This window comes from Andrographis paniculata, unplaced genomic scaffold (assembly GCF_009805555.1).
Source record: "Andrographis paniculata isolate CXL003 unplaced genomic scaffold, ASM980555v1 Contig12END, whole genome shotgun sequence".
Lineage (NCBI taxonomy): Eukaryota > Viridiplantae > Streptophyta > Magnoliopsida > Lamiales > Acanthaceae > Andrographis > Andrographis paniculata.
In genome coordinates, this window is record NW_026137402.1 from 404,751 (window position 1) to 420,307 (window position 15,557).

Below are 15,557 nucleotides of genomic sequence, written 5' to 3' on the forward strand. Positions count from 1 at the left end.
TTTATGCCTGATTTGCTGTCTTTTTGCATGTTTTTTAGATTAGTCTGAAGTGAGTCAAATTCTTTGTGTGATGGGTTTGTCTAGCATGACTAATGACACTTGATTGGTGATATGTTGAGTCAAGTCGACGTTTTAACCATGTGAGAATTTGAGCCTATGTTCCAAAAGTTACATTAGAGAATAAATTGCATACATTCAACCTTTTGGAAATTTCTTTCATGTGTAATTTCTAGTGCTCAATTAAATGACTTAGAACTTGAGTGATTATGCATGTTGAACTCGAAATTATCAGGTCTTCCATTTTTGAAAATAATAAGGGCATTAGGTAACCCAATTAAGTCTTTCTTTATCACCTAGCACAATAATATTCCCCTAGTTAGCCCATTTTAACATTTTAGCCTATTTTTTCTTCTATGATAAACCGTCTTTTAGCCTCATACCCTTCTTTTGATTAAGCCTTCTCCAATTTGAACCCTATGTTAGAAAGAATTACTTTAAGTTCATGTTGTGATGCACTTTATTTCTTCGGCACTGGTTAGAAACAAAATTTGGGTACGAATAAATCATAGTATACAAGAATGATTATGGTAGTGAAGGTATATATATATATATATAAGTAAAATCCAAAAAAAAAGGCAAAAAAAAAATGAAAAAAGAAAGCAAAAAAAAAAAGAAAAAAAAAAGAAAAAAAGAAACCAAAAAAGAAAAAGAAACAAAAAACTAATAAATAATAAAATAATCATCTTGATGCAGTATTTCTATTTAATTATAGTATTGAAGTTTGGGTAGTGAATAAAGTAAGGATGTCATTGTTTATGCCGATTTGTTTTTCATGTGCTAGTATTGTGTTCCTAACGTACTTTTTTTTTGACATACTTATCCGTTGTTTATCCTTTTCCTACCCCTAACCATAAGCCCCGCTACAACCCTTATTGAAAGTCTCTTTGATTCTTTATGATAGATTCAAATATTTTAAGCAAGGAATATTTGATTTTTACTCAAGCCTATAGGATTAAATTTTCGTTGCACTACTTGAGTGTTGAACCAATTATACACTTATTCCTTCAAAGAGCATGTGCGTACACAGTTTATCTTGTGAGGTCGATTTGGCTTGCGTGTTGAATTTTGAATTGAAATGGTTGTGTTGGATTCTCTTGTCATATTGAGTCGCCTGTGATTTCTTTGGCTTATTTTGAATCTATGCTTGAGGGCAAGCATGATCTATGTGTCGGGAGATTTGATAGTTAGAAATCGCATGTGTTAAATGTTCATGTTATATGTGATATTTGATTGATTTTGATTGAATTCTACCTAATTTCAGTGCGTATTGCACTACCAAAAAAATAGTTTTCTGCTACGGCCTGAAATTTGTAACTAAAAGCCAATTTTCGTGTAATTTGCGTATTTGCTACGCCATAGTGACAACTTTTATCCGTAATGTGTACTCGCGTAACGAATGTTTTTTGCCATGCACATTTTTGTAACTACTACTCTTGGTCAACGATCCATATGGCAAGCTTTTTGTTATGATATTTGTTACAAATTTTTTCTCATAACAAAAAGTCGAGCTTTCCACGCGTGTGCCAGGTCTTTTAGTCACGATATTTGTTACAACAATGCCTCGCGTTACCAAAAAATTTTACTCCGATCCCTTGTCAGAGTACGCTTTTGTTACAATTTTTTGTCACATCATTGAATCCGTAATTAACAATATATTCTCTTATGGTCACAAAACCGGCCGTAACAAAAATATTCCTTCATATTTGTTACGTCGAAAAACCACTTTTCGATACAACATTTCATTTTTTTGTTACGTTATTTATTTTTTTGTTACGTCATTGAACCCTTAACAAAACTATCAATTCTTATGGTCACAGAACCGGTCGTAACAAAATACACCAAAACCAATATTTTGTTACGTCATTTCTCGTTTTTGTTAAGAAAAAATTGCGTCTCATAAAAAAAAGTAGTTGTAGAACAGTTGAATTTTGTGCATAACAAATTAACCTGCTGTGATCTTTCTTATACAACCATGCTATATATATTACGATCGGCCATAATTGCAAACAATAAACAACACTATAAGGAAATCCCCAACATAGGATATTAACATAACAGTATTTACTAGTCGATGTCCTCCAGCAAACAACAAAGTAAATTAACCAATCAAACAAGGCTAGCAACATCTCCACTTCGACATTATGTTCCGTCAAACACAAGCATTTCAAACATCCAACCTAGTAATAAGCAAGTGGGGAGATCCATCAATCCATAGCAACAATTCTTACCACACAAAAAATACATCCAAATGTTTGTGCATCTATTCCATAGGTATTTCACATAGCCACTAGAACCTACCATTCAAGCACATCCATGACATGCAATTGATAATGCAAACAGAGGCAAAACATAAAGGAACCGGTCGATATTCTTCAGGGGTGGCGCATGAGCTGCAATTACGAACAGAATAAGGTTTAGTTTAAGTAATAATTATTTTAATTTTGGAAGCCATACGTGAAAGTTGTGAAAGTAGATCCATACATTCTTATAGTTCCACTCAATAGGATCTTCACCGACCACTTTGCGAAAGGTAGTCGCCCCAACAATTGTCGGCAAAATAAGGGGTGTGTCCGGGACTGCGGCGGATGTAACGAAAAACTTGACCAGGGAAAGTGTGTCACCTACAACATTCACAAGAACAATTTAAAAGTATGTAGTTTACTGTATATATCAACACATAAACTGTACGTAAAACATGCCATAAATTATTTGAAGTGTATATTTCCCACCTTATATACCACGAGTATGCACATTCAGACATGTACTACGATACATGATATTTGGACCATTAATTAGGCACCAAACTACACTACTTTCTACTTTTCAATGCGTTTGCAACTCGAACTATAAACCAGCCATCCACAAATAAAACATACGTAAAACAGTAGATCATGTACAATATTAAAATAATAATTTCAATAATTAATAATTCCTTACGGTTACTCCCAAACCCGGGCTGCTCCATGTATGTGTTGTAGTATCATGCCATTGGAGATTAATTATCATTTATGCACTAAATATGAGCAGACCCCCGCAGATGAGTTCTAGTTCAGAGTAACGACCACTGATAAATCAAAATATATGTTAGTGATCCTCATCACATAAAAATCTGTGCAGGTCGGGACTACACAAATACTCAATAATAAAGCATCCATTCATCGGTTTTGGGACTGTAGTGTGCGCCTAAATAGTATAATAACAACATAGCCATAAACAATGTCACGTCAGCGATAAAAAATATAAGATCAGCACATAATCAACATTACACCAACATAGCCACTGTCCCTACACAATACTGTAACTGCCACATATGTCAAATTAAAGATGCCCATACTTAACAAAACCATAATCAACTGCACTATGACACCTGTACGGTCACAACATCGACAATGCGGTATGAACATCATATTGAAGGATTCAAAAGAATAAAATTAAGACACAATGCCATGAACCTGGTGCAGGGGGACTGAGCAGAAGTCCCTCAGCAACAACTTTTTTCTCTCCGGTATGAGATAATATTAGCACACGGGTGCCAACCTACAATAGAGATTGCAGAAGAGTTGGAAGCATACAGGTTGTAAATGAAGGTTAGCCTAAAGTTGACAATTAGTTAACTTTAGGGTTTCACAAAATCATACTGTCATAGGTGATTCAGAGACAGGCCTAAGAAGCTCAGAGACCGTATCAATACGAGCTGTGGCCTCTGAAGAATAAACAGATCGTAGTGAATTTTTAAGCCATTCAAAGCTCGTGGGATGCAATTAAAGAAAGTATGAATATTAAGAATACTTACAGATGGGCCACTAACTTCTCTGGATTTTCTGTGAATGAATGCATACACATTAGCCTTGATGGTTTTGAACTCAGCCATCGTTTCCTTCAACTCTGCAAGTCCGCTCTGTATTTCTTCCCACCATTGCTGGAATGCTACAGTATCTGTTAGACCAGTTGCTTCACTGCGGGGATGAGCTGAACTGGCAGCACTGTCAAACTTTGAGCATTTTTTGGTCTTTCCCCAAAAAGCCTATCAGTAAAGAGTCTCCTGAACAGCCGGAGTCCGCCCTTCCGGGGGAATCTTGTTTAGCTCATTCTACAAATATGTCTACAACAAAAGAATCAAGTGAGTCCGACCTTGCATGTATAGTTATAGAGGCAGATAATGTCTAAATTGTGTTAACGTAGGGAATACCAATATCTCTTCGGTTTGTTGATTGTCTGTTCCCTTGCCTTGTGTGCGACTGGATATCGATATCTCTAAACTGTCGGAGTCCTTCCCCTTCGCCTTGATTTGCATCAACACAAGGCATTGCGTCATTGAAAAACCCATCAATTATACAAAAGGAAAACGTATGGATAGAGCATAACATAGAAACAAAGAAATTTGGACTGATTTCTTAATTGTAATAAAAGGTACCTCATAAGTGAGAGTCGTGAAGGATTTCCGCCCAGTACGATGCGGGAAGCTTCTTTTCTGTACGTTAGATGCATTTTTCTTGGATTGAAGCTACATATATACGAATTATTTAGATCTCAAATAGGACTCTGCCAATATAATATTCAAATTATTGTTCGTCTCTATTGCATACCTTAACCTTTTCGTCCTGCCAGTACTCGACCAACTTTGGCCATTGATCGGCCACAATCCGGCTTGAAGGAACCTTTTTCAATGCTTCATTGTCATCCTGGATTGGGTTGAAGTAAGTTGATTTGATGTTGTATTTCCAATGCCTCCAAACCTCCCGTAAGTCAGCCAAGACCACTTTCTCTGCTGAGTTTGGTAATCCGTTGTTGCTCTGGTAGGACATATGGCGTGGTTATCGCCCCGTCCAGACAAGATAGTATGAGAGTAAATAGGACTCTAAAACAATTGAAGGAATTTATAATTAATGAATGTTGCATCACCTGAACCTCCATCCATGCACCCTGTCTCTTTGTCTCCGGTATTTCAGCAAATGTCGAGTAATGCAGAGGAAGTCGAGCTCCATTGCGCGCAATCACCCCAATAGCGGTCTTGTACTCATTTACGTCAGGTCCAACAATGCTTTTGTCATCCGGTGATGTAAATACAAGCATCTTGTAATCTTTTCCCCATTCATGTGGCATTCTTGCTGCCCTCCTTCCCTGTTTCTTCTTCGAGGAACCAACTAATAAAAAAACGATATTACATGTTATTATAAGGAGCGTGTGTAGCACTTTCGTCATTAGTTAATGCAAGACATAAACTATCAAGGATGATTTCCAAACCGCCATCTGATGTTATCCCATCCAAGTGTGCCATATCGCCCGCCTCTGTGTCTTCCATCGCCACAAGGTCGGGCCCCAATTCCCCACCCAGGAATGGCATATCACTCTCCGCAGTCTCCATGTCTTGCGTCAGTGGGATTGCTTCGTCATCTACTTGTGTGGGGGGTATTGTCTCATCCTCATCCTACATGGGTGCATTTGGTTCAAGGGAAGCTGGGATATCCTTAGCATTATATTCCTGTTGGGTTTAATACTGTCAGCACATTACGGACTTATGTCAATGACAGTTAAGAACCAAGTGACGCAAAAGAACAACATTACCTCTGCAGGCCCCTGCGAATCCTGAAGCACTGCCCGTCGAGTGGACGATGTCGTTGATTTGGTGGGAGGATGTATATTGCCCCCTTTCTCCCACTGATGTGATGGAGCGAACTTGCCGGAGCAACGGTGAGACACGCATTCCCTTTCGTTTTGTCATTTTCTTTGCAGTTTTCCGCATAGGTGATGGGTTCTTGCTAGCTACATTAGTTCCATCTACGGGGCTATTGCATGCGGATGCCCAGGTAACACATCTTACGGGCGAGCCAGTCGGATCTTGGGACCCTCCTACGGCACCTCGTTTAGTTTTTGCCATAACCTGCAAGATATAAACATTAGGGAGTTGTGCGAAACAACACAAAAGTCACAACATAATAAAACAAACAATGCATGTAGCTGATGAAGAACATACAACGATAGAAAACAGATGCGGGCGTTCAACAAGCAATATTTATATACAATAAAAAATGCCCGATTTCTTCCTTCACCACTAAGCATATTCATCTTCGGACGTTTCCTCCTAATGCCGAACTGAAATCTCTGCATTGTCAATCTGTGTTGTTCCATCAAGTAGCTGGCCCTCCACGTCTTCCCTTAGCCAATAGTTGCCAGTTTCTATGGCGTTGCCTCCGTCATCTAAAGCAAACCTAGTACTGAATCTATGATCGATTGTACTATACAAATCATATGTGACCCGCCGAGTCACCGGAACAACAACACTCCAGTCCTCTTGAACCGGGTCTGCAATGTACCAAACTTGATTGGCTTGGGTTGCTAGGACAAATGGCTCATCAGTGGGCAAGTTCTTCAGGTACATCAGATGATTAGAGTTCACAAGCTTGTACTTGAACTTATCTTCTTTAACACCTCTCTCAGGATCCACCCAATCACATTTTAAAAGAAGGTACTTCTGTAGATTGTCATAGTACACCTCTACAATGTCTGTAACAACCCCGTAATATGCCACGGAACCTTCTCGTCGGTTATGGCCCCTAGCGGAGGTGTAAGTTACTGTATCTGCCGTAACCACAACACCTGCACATTGTGTCCTCTTTTCCGCAATCCGATCTTTAACCCGATAATGTATTCAAGAAATAATGCACGAAGAGTACCGTGTTGCACTACACGATGGTCAACGGGCCAATGCACGTATCCAATCTGAGATTGGGCAGGCATCATTATGCGTTGGATCATCTACCTACATTTGACATAAAATAGTTGATGAACACTCATGGTTTCGATATTGTTTTTGGGGCGTTCCCGTGTAGGGTTACTGGTAAAGGATACTCACGTATGATTGAAACCGTGACGCAAATTGTTCGTTGTGTTAGCGTTGCACCTCACGTGGAGGTGCGCGACCTCGACTGGACCTAATACTATCCACGTGAATCCTACACTGCAAAAAGAAAATTGGAATATATTGAACATCAATAAAGAATGCATACAAGTATTGTGAAGTTAAGGTGAAATAACCTTCGTATCGGACTTATTGCATCTACATTTCCTAGGATGTAACTATGAATCTGACGCATCGTATTGTAATCAAGGTTAAACCTAGAACCAAATAATCCTTTCTCGTGTTGTGTCCCTTCTTCACACCTTGAACGCCCCGGTTCTCTTTGGTCTCTATGTCCCCGAGATATCTTGAGCAAAAGGTCACGCACTCTTCCATAAGGTATCCACGTGCAATAGAACCCTCAGGTTGGGCCCAATTCCGTAAGTACCTCTTCAGAGTACCAAGGTACCTCTTAATGGGATACATCCACCAGTACTGCACCGGACCGTTGACCATTGCCTCCTCAGCCAAGTGGATTGGCAAATGCTCCATCACATTGAAGAATGAAGGTGGGAATAGCTTTTCAAGGTGGCATAATGTCAATGAAACTCTTTCTTGTATTTGCTCCAGCTCATGAACTGTGTTGCTAGTTGAGCACACAGAATTGACGAAGTTACAAAGTTCAATCAACACGAGCACAACATTCTTGGGAAAACACTTGTAAGAAGTGATGAAGTGGCACCTTTAATTATGTTAAGAGGAAGCATGACTTGGGTTAAGTAATATAATTGTGTTACAAGGTATACCATCGGGCTGCAATAGGAAGAAGTCGTTGCATAAGAATGTGGCAGTCGTGGCTCTTAAGACCCCATAGTTGTTGTTGTTGTACCTAACACGACGCGATAAGTTCGAACTGAATCCATAAGGTGGTCGTAGATCCTTCAACACAGATAGGAAGATTCGTTTTTCTGGGTTACTCATAGTGTATAGCAGCAGGCAAGTATATAGAACCCCTCGGGCCGGAGACCGGGTGCAAAGAATTGCGTATTTGCAGTAACTACAAGTCTTTCCTTGTGTTGAGATTATCCTTTTTTTTTTTCCTTTAGTCCCTAATAATGTATACAATACATTCTCACACACATTCTTTTTAATGTGCATCAAGTCGAGGTTGTGACGTACTTTGTTCTCAGCCCAATAATGGAGCTCGAACAGAATGCTCTTTTCTTCCATGTACGTTGGTTCACATCTACCTCCCAGATACGCTTTCGGAATCACTGTGCAACAACCTTCTGAATAAGATCAACCTTACGGTACTCAGTTCGCACATCCTGAAGCTGCTGGAGCAGTTCATTGGAAGTCAAGCGAGACGACTTTGTCTCAAAGTCCATCATACCGTCAAATGCATGCTTATCATAGCGCATTCTATGCCCACTCGGTAGGAACCTTCGATGCCCACAGTAGCTATATTTGTGGCCAATTTTTAGATACCTGAAATGAGTTTTCACACCACAAAAAGGACATGCATTCGCCCCACGAGTTGGCCACCCTGACAATATACCATAACCTGGAAATCACTGATGGTCCACAACAACGAAGCTCGCATTTGGAAGTCCTCCTTGCTTCTCGCATCGTATGTCCGAACACCGTCATACCAAAGCTCCTTCAACTCATCCATCAAAGGTTGAAGGAAGACGTCGATCCGATCCCCCAGGCCTTGTGGACTATCTATAATTGTAGATAGGATGAACTATGGTTGCTTCATGCATAGCCATGGTGGTAGATTATATATCACAAGTACCACGGGCCAAATGCTGTGGCTGACGCTCATATTTTCAAAGGGGTTGAAACCGTCGGTGGCCAACCCAAGGCGTACGTTGTGAATATCCTCAACAAACGTGGGGTACCGATGATCAAACCCCTTCTACGCAGGACTATCTGCTAGGTGACGCATCTTGCCATCATCGACACGCCCTTCGGCATGCCATCGTATAGAAGATGCAGTTTTGGAAGATAAGAACCATCTCTGCAATCGGGGAATCAACGGAAAGTACCTCAACTTCTTCACGGGAGATCTATCTTTACCCTGTGTGAATCTTTTTTCCCCACACACAACACAAGCATCACGGTGAACATCTTCCCCGATAAACAACATGCAATTGTTGATGCATGCATGGATAGTCTTGCATGTGAACCCCAAGTCCTTCGTGATCTTATTAGCCTCGTAGAAGTTCTTCGGGAGGACAACATCGTCTGGAAGTGCATCCCTTAAAAACTCTAAAAACAAGTCAATAGATTTATTAGACCAGTGGCACAAAACCTTCAAGTGTAAAAGGCGAGCGATAAATGAGAGTCTGCTCATTTTTTTGCACCCTGGTATAAGCTCTTTCTCTACATCTTCTAACATTTTTCTGTACCCCTTACTGTCATGATGTATATGCTCATCCTCCTTATCATTAAGAGGTTCGGTGTTACTGGGCCCCGGCCCGGTGTCCTCTGTTGTTGCGCACTCTTGCAACAGAAGATCTAGTTCATCCTCCCAACGCATTGGAACATTGTCTTCTACAGCCACATTGTTCACCTCTTCTTCCCCGTGACAAGTCCAGACCTTGTAGGATTGGTCGAATCCATAGCGAATACAATGGAGCAAGATATCCCTACGAGATTTTGTTATGCGATTTCCACAGAACGTATAGGGACAATAGATGGAAGCATCAGAGTACCTATCTTTGAACGCAAAATCTAAGAAGCCCTGACTCCATCCAAATATTGAGTGGAGATATGGTTCGCATCGCCTATCCAACTCCTATCCATCTAAAAAGGCAATATGCATGTGATTCCATCAACATAACATACATTCAAACTCGTAATGTTTAAGTCTTGATACGGGCGTGCACCCTCAATTTAAAAGAACAAAGTTATAGTATCGGATTTAAGAAACTGCATTTTGGTACCTATAAGTCCATGTACTGCACTTATAAGTAAAACATAACATTCATCACAACATTAAGGCTCATGGTTTAAAATCAGCCATTTTCTCCACTTCAGAACCTTTTGTGGATGAAATTTAATGAGAATTGAATGATTTCTACGCTTCGCAAAAAATTCTGATCCGTTATCTCTAGATACTAGAGCAGCAAGAATTATCCATACCCTACTTGTGTCAAGAACAATTTCTAAATATTCTAAATTTTTCCTTGCCCTTTTGTACGAATATGAAAAAATCCTCAAATTTGATGTCGAAAGAATATTTCAGGTTTGTGGGAATGCACACAACACTTAACTACACCACCACCCGAGAAAACATAGACCACTTAGAAGTTTTGCATAGTGGAAATGCATTAAAAAGAAATCAGATCTTCCGTTAAACCCAAGTATGCTTATCCTGCATTCACACTGCACGCCTTTGTCTCCACAATTTAGTATCCTATAAAAAAAACACAAGTTAAATATGCACTCATTTTCAGTGAAAATAGCACAAACTACTACAAAAGTTAAACACACACTACGTTACAATATCCATTCTTTATTGTAGGATTGAATTGGTACATATATCACTTTTAGTATAACATGCTGATGAAGGGACTGAAAATGCAATATAAGCCTTTGAATTAGTTCCTTCATTAATTTATCATAAGTTACTGTTGTTTTCCCTATAAATTATAGGATCTCGACGCTATGTGAAATTAACACACATACTAAAACCATGCTGCATATTTTTTCCCCGGGTATACATTGTTTAAGAAGAACGAGGTTATTCACATTGTTAGAAAAAAATGACATTTATGTCTATGCAAGGCACATATTGTGTATTCATAACTAACACAAAATCTTCACAATATAAAGGAAAAACCGACGTTGTATACCTCCCTAACATGAGTAAAAAATATCAAAAACATGGCCAAATACTTTTCGGTAGTCGCAAATCTTTCTTATGAAACCAACAAGGATGTACTATTACATAAAATGTGTGCCGGGTCTCATACCAACTATTTATTTAAATTTGAGACCAGAATCAGCTTTGATGTATCCATTTCCACCCTGATTTTAGGTGTTTTGTATGTTTAAAATCATCATTATCATGTTCCTCATCTAAACTCTATCCTAACTAGTCGTGGCTCTATTTACGTCTAAGATACAAGGATTAAATACATTATACAACATAGTGTTAGTTTTTTCAACCATTTAGATGTTTGCAAATGAACAATGAGATACTTGAAGCCCATAATCATGCAGGATTTAGATAAGATGACCACCAGTTTTACAAAGTATTCAGAATTTTCTGTAGCTAGAAGATAAAAAAACTAGAGACTAGAGTAGTACACATTTAAGGAATTTAGCCAAAATTACATAACAGCAGACCTGAAAAGGAGACTATAGAAACAGTAGGTTTGAGCTGGAGAAAACTTAAAGAAAGAGAAATATGCTTTTCGTATCCTTATTTAATCGGTAAATACAGACTAAACCGCGACAAATATAACTAATTAACAAAAAAATGCAGGCTTTGCACCTTAGCAATCCATTTACAACTATGCTACCTCCAACCTTTTATACATGCCGATGTCTAAGGTCTATCCCTAATACTAAATCATAAGTTATACAATAAATTTGCAGAACAACAATATATTGTAAGATCGGAAGTGTAAACAATGCTATTTCAATCTATTCATAGAGATGAAATGGAAAACATATCCAACACTATAACATACAACATTTAAGCGGAAATCTGAACAATTATCAAGTGAGCTGTGTAAGGTATCTCTATTCCTGATCTACATTTTGGTTTAACCTATTATGCTTTATCAATCAGAATTCATTTACTAAATTCAAATCTCTTCCCCCTTTCTATTTTTCCTATTTATTGAATCCAAATTCACAAGCACCTGTTGAGCTGAACAAATTGATTCCTCAATTATACAAACTGAACATTGAACTACACCTAATGCCATCACTTGATCATTCATATCCCAAACTGACTAGGCGTACGAATCACACTAAGAACCCTATTGATTTTATGTTTTCCTCATTGAGTAGCAAATATCAAACAGTAAAAGCACAACAAATCACCATCAAAACTGCAATTATCCATCGTTTCCCTAACAAAAACCAAAAATGCCCACAACACATTACATCCGATATCGAAACCCAGAACGGCAAAAGTTGCACATAACCTAGGGCAGCCCGCTATGTAGATTTTAACTACGGAATCTCGTTCTAAATTTAGTTTAACTAAATCATACCAATCCCCGGAGAAATCCTAGAGTCTTACTAGATATCATCAACAAACGATCTTTCTGCAAAAAAAATTAAAAAAATCGACCTAAAAAGCTTGCTCTAGACACTGACATGAACAAAGAGAAAGCAATCATGGCATACCCAAACCCGTATGAACCTAAAGAAGCCAATTTTTTGTGTTCCTCAAAATATCAGTCTGAGAATGCAACGGATGAAGAACCGTAGGTCCACACTGAATCTTATTGGACAAAACCTAAACACCTTACCTGAACGCCGGCGCCGGAGTAGCTTGTCAATCCAACCAATTTGACGATGAGGGTTGTGTCGGCAGAAGGAGGGGGGAGTACAGTGCAGTGCGAGGGAGGGAGGAGAACAACACGAGGGAGAGAAGAAAGTGTGCCCTAATTTCTTTATTTGAGATTTTTGGGTGAAGACTTACCAATGCGTGTTTATATATATATATATATTTTTTATTTTTTGAAAATTTCAAATATTAAATTTAAATGGAAAAAAATAAATTAATATCATTAGTTACGAAATTTGATCGTAACTAATATTATTTCGACCAAATTTTTCATTCTTCTTAATTGTTACATAAAATTCTGCGTAACAACTGTCCCTGAAATGTTGACCGAACAAAAATTGTTTTGTCACGGTTTTTATCGTAACCAAAATATCTATTTGTTACGATGATATTGTTACAAACCCTCAGCCCGTGGTTAATACCCTGTCTTTTGGTAGTGTTGTTTATTTACAACATGCAGGAGAGAAAAAGAAAATTTGGGGTGATTTGAAGAAAAAGTGAAGAAAATTTCAGATTTACACACCCGAGTTAGTCATGGCCATGACTAACTCCACCCTCTTGACATGAGAATTTATTTAAAGGGCCAAAAGCCCAACATCTAAAATAAATGAGGGCAAAATTAAAAGAAAAAAAAGCAGAAGACGGCGGGGAGAACACACGTAGAGAACGGCCAGAAACAAGATACGCACAAGAGCAGGAGACTGACAACTCATAGATCGCGCAGGAGCAAATCAGCAGGGAAGATTTCCCCTTCCACTATGAATTTATCTTTCCTATTTTGTTCTTTGCTATTTCATTATGAAGTAGTTACTTTTCTAGTTTGAGGGATGATAATTTTTTCGTTCTTGTGTTTTGGAGATTCTTAATTTTCTTTATAAAAGTTCTTTTTTATTATCAATATTTATTTAATTCTGAAAATAATGTTTGTGATTGTTTAAATTGATTGGATATTTTGGTACCGATATTTAAATTGGTCTAATAATCTAAAGTCAATTAAGGTAGGATATCCGTAATTGTATTCGCATTTGAATAGGTGACAACCGAATTGAATAGTTCATTTTCCGGGGGTTGGACAATCAAACCTAATTGCTCCTCTTAGGTAGTAATTGTTTGAATTGGGTTGTTTTAGATTAGAATGTGATTAAACAATATTTCCTATGGGCGCACCTAGGTTTATTAGCTTAATTAGGGGTAGTTAGCGGTCGTACCTTAATTACCTATACTGTAAGGAAAATTTGGTTAACAAAGCTTGTTCATAACTACAACCAATTTATTGATACTTTAATAAGAACTAATTTTATTGAATGAATGATAAAACATAAGTGCCATGACTGTATCATCCCCTTGAGCCAGACATCCCCTTCATAGCTAGTCCCCGTTGATTATTTCTTTGTTATTTTGTCTTTATTAGATAATAAAAGAAAATTCGTCTATTTTATTTATTGTATTAGAACGCGAAAGAATGAATCACACAATCTCTGTGGAGACGATCCCTTCCCTTGTAGTACATTAAATTGTGATCACGAAATAGGTCAATTATTTGATTGACCGTGCGGCCAGTCAACAATGAATGTATAGGGTTAAAATTGTATATTATATAATAATATACTTATAATAAAAATTATTAAATATAATTGAATTGTTATAAAAATAAAGATAATATTAATAAAAATATATAATTATGAATTATATAATAATAATATACATTATTTTGTATATGTATATTTTAGATTTTGTATATTTTATTATATAATTATATTTAATTTAAACTATCTTATTACCTAATACATCAATACTGTTAATTTATTTTTATTTATTTTAATTTAGAATTTAATTTAATTTAATTACTTAGTAAATTTATTATTTTAATTAATTTTATATTGTAACAATCTTAGCCATTATTATTTATATGGATTTACAAAATAAATAAATAATAAATATAATATGAATAAAATTAAAATTGAAATTAATTGTTTTAGAATAAATTTTAAATTTAGAAAAACATAAAATGAAAAAAAGAAAAATATTAAAAATGAATATATATATATATATAAACCGATGGTTCAAATCGTAACGTTTGGTTTTTAAACCGTAATTGAAACCGTCAAACCATAACTGAAATCGTCATTTGGAAGGTGCGATTTCGGCTTGACATTTTGATAAGCCGTAAAAAGCGGTTTGAATCGTTTTAGCGTGCTTGATATAATGTAATATTGTGTGTAAATATACAACAACAAGACCCCACTTGCATAGAACCGTAGTTGTAATTTTGGATGTATTATGGTACATGAACACGAACAATGGATATTTGACCGTTGACAGTCTCCTTTTGTGTATAATAATTCAATGACACAAGTATCAAAAAATGTAACAGAGGCACACAAATTATTTGTTGGGTATTTAGTTGATCTCCCAAAGCACAATGGTGTGGTATGATATTACTGTGCTATCAAGGTCAATGAAGTCTCAAAAAGTAATAAATGAATTGGTATAAAGTAATTGGAAGACATTGTGTTGCATCCATTAGATCCATACACAATTGATTGTAATTAGTACACTAAGACAAATGAGAGAATGTACTAACGTATATAGACACAAACAAAAAGTATGTGATAGTGCTCATTTTTCTGTGATACTTTGAAGTCATAGGCTTTTGGAAACATATCAGAGCCATAATAATCATTTTAGGGAGTATACAATTGATGTATCAAGCACCTGAGTGTGGTAGCGTAGGTACCAACCTATCACGGTCACTTTTGGTCATATGTTAAATCCTCACGAGTATTAACGGGAGCTATGAAGGTACATAGTTAGAAAACTTTGTAATGAGATTATGTTATTCAGTTATATAAAAAAACTGCACTAGGTACACAACCAGTATAATTTCGTACACGAAGTCAAGTTGAGGGTACGGCTCAGCTGCTCTGGAGTACTCATATGCTTAGCCGAGTTAAACCCTATGCTTAGCTGCCCTTGACCGAAAGTTGTTGTGTGCGCTAAGGTCTGAATTAATATTTAATAGGTCTAAAGAATTTCAATATGTGGGAGCAATCATGTACTCTAACAATCAAGATAATTCAACTTAGTCACTCATGACCTTGTTAGACATCTACAAGTAGAGGT